Source organism: Adiantum capillus-veneris, chromosome 7 (genome assembly GCF_014529385.1).
Source record: "Adiantum capillus-veneris isolate H3 chromosome 7, ASM1452938v2, whole genome shotgun sequence".
In the NCBI taxonomy this organism is placed as follows: domain Eukaryota; kingdom Viridiplantae; phylum Streptophyta; class Polypodiopsida; order Polypodiales; family Pteridaceae; genus Adiantum; species Adiantum capillus-veneris.
The window spans coordinates 154,998,064-155,006,273 of record NC_140937.1 but is presented as its reverse complement, the minus strand read 5'-3'; positions in this window follow the sequence as shown (position 1 = coordinate 155,006,273).

The window sequence follows — 8,210 nt, the reverse complement described above, 5'->3', positions numbered from 1 at the left end:
CAATGAGCATCTTAGGAAGTAATGAATAAAATAAAAGTGGAGCCAGTAGTAGTCTGAAGTTAAGGAAGCTAAGCTTTTCCAACACCTCGAAGCAAATGATGTTTCTGATGCGGATTGGCTTAGTGTGTTTAGCATCAAGCGAGAGAAGAAGGCAAAGATTTTTCTACACCATCTACATCCTCAGTTTGTCGCGAGCTGTGCAAAAAATTTACCATCATGTTTATTAAATAGTTCTTGTGCGCTCCTTGCCGCACTGTCGAAGCAAGGGACTTGCCAATACACCGTATGCGAGCCACAAACGGCTCCAAGCACACAACAAGCCTAAACTAGCAAGCTCAAGAAAACAAAGGGTGTGTCACTCACCGCTCTACGCTCGCCTTCGTGGTGGATTCCTCGCCGCGATGAAGAAGAAGCTGCAGTCGTGCCGCGCTCAACCGCTTCGCCGCCGTCGTGCCTTCGTAATGCTCGATCGCACACACACTCTCCCTCTCTCTCTCTCTCTCTCTCACACACACACACACACACACACAAGGAGGTGAAGAAGAAGAAGATGGAGATGGAGCAAGAGCACTCTTCAATTGCACAAATGAGAGAATGAGTAAAAATTAGGTTTAGTTGGCTTTTATAGGAGCTCACCCCATTCACACTTGGGCGCCCATGCTTAACCAACTAATCCCTTGAATGTCCAAGTTAAAGTGCGCCTCTCATCGGCGATCACTCTACCTTTCCCTATTGGTCCGACAAGCCCGGTACCTGACTCTACCAAATACATAATACGCGTCCATCGTAGGTGATGGGTGTCCGTGTGTCGTGAGGGTTAACATGCCCCCCTTCTTGATGTAGATTCTGTCCTCGGAAGCTATTGAGTTGAAGCTGGATCGTCGAGGTGGAAGAGCATTTGAGATGAATGTCCTTAGCCTTCTTCAGTCACTGCAAAATCAAACAACATTGGCACAGTAATGGCATTCTCTTAAAAAGCATATGCAGTTTTAGGTAGACACATTGATTGGTAAAAGAATTTCAAACAATTTGATAGCAATGAACATTAAATTGCAATGTAATCAAATGCATAAACAGATGTAAAGGTAAAAAATTAAACAAGTCTGGGGTCACTAATTTGACGGTCGAAAAGCACTAGAGATCGAATATTAATACCATGGGTAAGCTTCTTAATTTTCTGTGGTCAATTAAGTTGTTTAATCGCGAGAGCCCAGTATTCATGTTCAAGGGCTGACTAGAGGCTATATCTAGAAAACTTTGTAGTTAAGCTACCATAAAAGGAATTTCTCATGAAATCATCGCCTGGCTGATTACTTTTTCGTTGACCCCCCAAGGTCTTTTCACAGTGATTCAATTATGATGTGTGTGCTTATTTTGTATGCCTTGGGTTTTTTGCTTTTCAAGGAAAAGCGCCCACACTGGGAACCTCTAGGGCTCTAGTACCATAGGCGATACATGTGAGTGAAGTACCAAATCAAGCTGAGATTTCTCTTCCAGCTTAAAATTTTACATTGTGGCACTTTGATTTTTTGTTTGTTCATTTTCATCATTTTAATTTTGTAACTTTGGGGGGTCATATAACACTGTTACCCTCCCCAGGCTCATCACATTAGTAAACTCCCTTTATAATACTTACGCTAAAGGTCAATAGGGTTAAGCCCACTAGAAAGCCCTAGTACATTTCATACAATGCTGCCTAAATCGGATTAAGAACCTAAGTAACCATTGATTATTAGAAAGGCATTCCCCATGGTATTAAGAGAAGATTTCTAATACCTAGCTTGGTCAAACTAGCTTAGTCGGACTGCTTGATTTTTAAACCTAGACAAGTGATTATGACAAAACATTACATTGAATTAAATGTTTGATACTAAGCAAATGCGCTGAATATTATGCTACCAATCACAATCAAGGCAGACAAACATAGATGCAAAAAGATAACGGCAATGCTAATGGACAAGAAACACCTGTTTGTGTCGATGGTCGCGCTTGATTTGAAGGTTCCATGAAGGTCCAAATCCTATCAATAGCAACACGCTCCTGTACACACTAGGAAACAAAAGGAATACCTCCAGGAGGCACATTAGTGGGAAAAGAGATCTTTGCTAATCACTCAACTCTAAAACAGAAACACTCCTATCGTACTAATCTTACCTACCCTCCATCACTCAAGTGATGAGGATCAAAGGTGTTTTATGGCATAGGTTTCTGTTTCACTGTACCAATTGTGACATGTGTAGGTCTGAGTCAATGTTTTGACTTTAATGTGCATACTCGTTTGCTAATTGCTCTTGCTCTTTTTTTTATTTTATTTTTTTTGTGAGTATAAAGCTTTATATGTACATTCCCTAAGATTGGTGATTAAGAGGTCAGGGAAAAAGGTTGAGAGGGAAACAAATGAATGATGACTGTCAGCAAACACTCCCCCCTTCCTTGGGTAGATCATACCGTTTGAAATGAGCTTGTCACCCTTTGAAACCAATTGTTCCAGTTGGTAATAGGTGAGGATTTTTGCCAGTAGTTTTCTATTACCCTAGGTGCCTCGTCAAGTTGCAAGGGTGGTAAGGTACTCTCCCAGGATCGAACTTGAAGTGGTTCATCAGGTGATTCTTGAACACTGGGAGGTGTGGATTCTTTTGTAGCTTCATGGAGGTCCACTACTATAGATGGAGGCTGTGTAGAAGCTTTTACCTCTATGGATGTATTACAGGAGGAGCTAGAATCTTCATGGGACTCCCCCCTTCCTGAGCTAGGTGGAACAAATCGTTCTTTCTTTGGTACCCAAACTAACTCGGGAGCAGGTGTGTAGCATTCTGTGATTTTTTTCTTTCCACGATCATTGATTCGTTTTGGAGCTACGGGATTGGGCTCACTTGGGTCAGGTGATAGGTAAGAGCACAATCTACGTTTGGGTACCCAGATTTGATCATTTCCTTGATAGTAGCCTTGGGCTTCCAATAGTCGTTTAGGGATCCATCGCAACATTTTCTTACTTTTCTTGGAGCGAGTGGTACGTTTCTTACAAGGCTTCTGTTTTTTAGCACTAGCTATGGTCACTAAAGAAGCTTTAGGGACCCACTTGTATGTTTTCTTCGTTACATTAGGATGAGTCTTGTCAGAAGCGATATGCATTGCTTGTAGCATATTTAAGGGTATATGCATTTCATTCCCCTCAGGTGTTACCCAAGTCGTCCCCCTATTTCCCCAAGTGTCTATGGTTGATGCTAGGTGGACCCAGTCTACATTGTCTGATTCCGTCATACCCGGTAACACATCCATATAAGGAGAATCTTGGCCAATGTCTGTATCCTTCTTACAAGTGTAACAATATTGTAGTGGGGCCGAGTGAACGGTGGTGTCAGAGCGATGATCAATAATGGTTTTACTCCCTAAGGGGTGTACCTTACCAGTCACCAAATCCACTCTAAGGACAGAGTCTTGGAATTGCAAATAGACATGATTTTTAGACCAATCGTGAACCATTTGTGCTTCCCTCATGAATGGTCGTCCTAAAATCATTTCATACGACATAAGGTGTTTAGAGAAATCCATTACAATGAACGTATGTCGTACCTTGTGTCCTAGAACTTTGATCTTAAGATCCTTGAGCATCCCCATAGGTTTGGCTATGGTACCATTTGCCATCTTTACCACAATGTTAGTAACACTGAGGCGGGGTTTTCCCATGGATTCCCAACAATCTTTTGTAACGATGCTAACTCCCGCACCACCATCAAGAATTCCCTTTATAGTTAATCCCTTGGTAGTGATGGGTAGGGTCGCATTAGACTCGTCGCCTTCAAAATACTGCCCTAATTCGTTAATGGGTACCTCAATCACAGACTCGTGTCCATCTAAGTCAAGTGATTGCACATGATTTTCCTCATCAATCATAATCGAGTCAGGCCTATTTGGTTGCGCAAACTGCGGTAATCCCGTTCGTAGCTCTCCGTTAAGGAATGCTCGAAGTGCAAGGAATAACTCAGGATCTCCATACAGCTTTGCTATGATCGTGGTTCGGACCTCAGAAGACATGAAGTCCACTAGTTTGGCAACATTCATTGGTGTTTTGCAGGGTGTAGGTCCTTGACTAGGAACTGGTGAGGATGGAATCTCATATTCCTCAATGGGATCAGGTATTCCTTCGTTAAACATCCTTTCCAACAAGAAGGGTGTATGCTCACTTTCTGATGTCCTGTCCTCACTCCCTTCTTGGATGATACTAGATATGGCTAACGGTCTATGGTTCATGTGGGGTGGATGAACTTGCGTGGGAAACACTGTGTCATGAATTTTGACCTGCATTGGGTTCTGGTTCTAGTTTCCTTTGAGTCTCCTCCACTAAACCTCTTAGATGTTTCACCTGCTTAATCTCGTCTACTGGGTTTGGGTACGTCCCAATCTTCTTTTTACGATTTTTCCCTTTTTGCCCCTGCGGTTTATCTTGGGGGTCTTGGATTGGATTTGGAAACACTTGTGGTGTTTTCAAAGGCTCTTTATGGTTTTCTCTCATTCGGTTTTCATTTGGTTCCATGTTACGGTTTTCTTTGTCGGTCTTTCCCTTTGTGGTATTGGTTCTAGTCTCCATTGTCTCGACTGAATCTGAATCATCCTCGAGGTCATTCATATACACGGGGTCATCTCCTGTTCCTATGTTTGTTTTGGAACTTGGCTTTGAATTTTTCGTATTCTGCGACTTCTTCCTTCGTGTCTTCTTTTTCTTTGCTTGGATAACTGACGCGGTATCTCTCTCTTCGAGGATATGTCCTGGCCCTTGAAGCATGGACCGTGTAATCGCATAAGCAGGTGTGACGGGTGGTATTGGCGATGTCACAGTAGCAATTTCGACCAAATTCAGGGGTGTGATTTTAGGCGCATTTGGGTTATAGGGGCATTGGGCAATCAAGTGATCTATGCCACAACGATTACATGTGAGTATTGGCATTGCAGACGTGCTCCCTTGATTCACTTGCATCTGTGCAGCATTCTTTTGCAGCCTAATAGGGCACTCCGCTACTCGATGTGGTCCACCACACTCGTAGCATTGAAGAGGTGGCCTCCTAGCCTGGGTGTTGATATTTTGACCTCTGGATGCGAGAGCAGCAGCTTGATAAACCGGCTTGACTTGTCCCCAACAATCTTCCATGTAGTATATAGGACACTCTTCCAATGTATCAAGTCCGTAGGCAATACTAGTGTCTATTTCCTCCTCACAACCATCTGCATAAGCATTTGATGGCTCGCAACCCACTTGGTTCATAGGGGCGACTCTTGGATGCGGGGGCTGCGGTCCTAGCACAGGAGGTGGTAACGGTGTAGCTTGTACAACATTTTGAGATCTAGGGACCATGTGTTGCGGTAGTTGCTCAACAGGTGGAGTAGGCATCAATACAGGAGCTCGAGGCGCATCCGTCCAGGCTACAGGTGGTCTATTTGCCATCATACGTTTGATCATTAAACAATCCTTAGCTTGGTGACCATACCTACCACATGCGTTGCAAGTTCCATTAAATTTTACTCTAAACGTAGGGCACTCACTAGTGCTATGTGGACCTAAGCAAATGGAACACCATTGTTACTCCCTTCTTGGATACATGTGACTATTTTGAGGGGGTCGATTATCCTTAAGAGACTCTTGGATTGCCTTGGTGAGGTCTGTCAAGAATGTCTCAAATACCTTTGGCTCATTGGCAATGGGCTTTGCAGTCATGGGTTCATACTCAATGGCTTGTGAGCTAGTGGATCTCGTGTCAGTAGACACCCTCATGCCTGCTATCATCAAGTTGTCCTCTAATTGGATTGCATTGGCAGTGACATCTTCCCAGGTTGTGATACCTCTAATCACTAGTCCATTATAGATTCCTTCAATCCTCAACCCTCGAATGAATCGATCAAGCAGTTGGTTATTGTTGAAGCGCTCATTTACAGGGCAGCGAGAGTTTAAGTGCTTTAGACGACTAATGAAGTCCCTTACTGACTCTCCTTCCTTACGTTCGGCCTTCTGTAGCTGAGATGCTACACCCCAAAGCACACCTTCTCGTATGTACTCCTTTAGAAACAACCTTCGAAGGGTAGGGTAGTTTGTTTTCTCGTCCACCCTTAGGGTCCTATACCAATCTCCAGCCTTCCCACTTAATGTCAAGCTTAAGGCATTGCACTTATGTAGTTCGTTGCGTTCCCCTAAGGAATCACATACTTGTTCAAACACTTCAATGTGTTTTCTAGCATCTTCGTCCCCATTGAATTTTTGCGTGAGTTTGGCAATTTGTACTGCCTTACTTCTAGGCTCTCTATCAGATGCATGACGCATATTTTCCGCGATAGATCGACCTATGGTTTGAGCAAACGCTGCCAAGTCACCTATGTGAGGAGGCAGGGCCGGTGGAGGTACTCTTGGAATCATATGTGGGAGAGGAACGGGTACCGGTATTGGCATATGTGTAGATGATGCAGGATATGGAACATAACCGGGCATAGGTCCACTCGAATAAGAGCTAGGGAGCGGCACTCGAGGAGCTTAAGCAAGTGGTACAATTGGAGGTGTGGGGGCCATGTGTGCATAAGGGGCTAGAGGCACATATGGTCGAGGCCCCATATTAGGTACTACGACACTAGGTAGTGGCACTGCGCTAACCGTAGATGTCATCGGTACATTCTCTGTCAGGCTTATCCCTGGAGTGAGCACTGGGTTTTCCTTGATAGAGGGTTGAGCCAAGTTAGGGAAGCTAAAGTTTTCGCTCAGAGGCTCAGATTGCATAGAGACCCCAGGTGAAATGACGTAAGATGGGTCCATGGGGCTCATTAGAGGAGTCTCCATTTGTGATAGAGTAGGCTGTTGAGCCTTGCTCGTATCCAGAAATCTCATGGGGCCAGTTGAGAGTATATTTACCCCTCGGTTTTGCCTTTCTGATTGAATAATGCCATGGATAACATTACAGATCATTTTCTGTTGATCTTCGATGCTCGTGGCACTAGAGGTGGATTGTACAATCTCTATCCATCCTACATGGTAGGCGTGGCCAGAGTGTAGATCCGTCAACACCTCAGTGTGGAGGTCGTATGTCCAATGATCATTAATGAACAATCCTTCTAGAGTCGACGTGTTAACGGTTTCTTGTGAGGTAGAAGCAATGTTGCTCCCCGTGGTTTTACTTGCCACCAACGGTACTCTAGAGGGAACTTCTGAAGGAGGCAGCTCAACAGGGCCTTCTTGGTAAGAAGTTGGTAGGATATCCACATGGACACTCTTTGGGGGTGTGGGGTCCACGTGCGATGTGAAAGGAGATTCCACTTCCCCACCCCCTTCGCGTGCTTCATCTGCATCAGGTTCCGAGCGAGTAGCTCTACCTAATGTTTCCATGAAACGGCTAAACATACTAGTACTAGGCTGTGGAGCTTCGGGAGGTGCATGGCCTTCTCTCTCAGTGTTTTGGTTAGGGTATGCTTCCATGATTTCTGAGTCGGAGGAGGAATCACTAGCGGCTATTTTAGGGTCTTGGGTGGTGCTACCTTGTGTCCCCGCTGAGGGTCTAGAGCTTATCGTGAATGGGTAATGGGTGTCCGTATGAACAGAGGCACCCTCAATATGCTCGTGTTCTAGCACCCGCCCAGAGCGTAAGTGCATGTGCTTTTGATACCCTAAGGTGTCAAAAAGCTGCTCTAGGAGGCCTTGTGACTAGTTTTTAGCGTGTTTTTTGTTTGTTTTTTTGCTAGATTTTTTAGAGCGTGTCGTGGAATGGGCCGTGTGATAGCTCAAAACGAGCGTATCGGTCAGAGGGTCGTGCCGTGCTTTACAGCCCTCCGTTTGGTCACTCTATGCCCTCGGAATCCCTAAAACTGTCAATTTCCAGTAGGGAACTAGGCCCAAACTAGAAAGTCTAAGGGTGCAAGTGGGAAGAGAAAGGAGGAGAGTGGAGGACTTGTCCCACATGCTCTCATTCTCTCTTGAGGGAGTAGGGTATATATATAAGAGTGAGTCTAGTATATATCATACGATTGAGGACTGAGGCCTGGGCCTGGGCTTGGGCTTGGGCTTGGGCTTGGGCAAATGATCCCGATCCCGATCTATCTTTTATACAAACCAACCCGTCCGTTTTAAGAGTCACGTTTTTTATTTTCGAAAAATATCGCCGCCCACTCGCTCGCGTTTTTAATTTCCGAATTTTTTTCCTTTAAAATTTTTTTTCTCGAAAAACTTTTTTTTCCCCAAT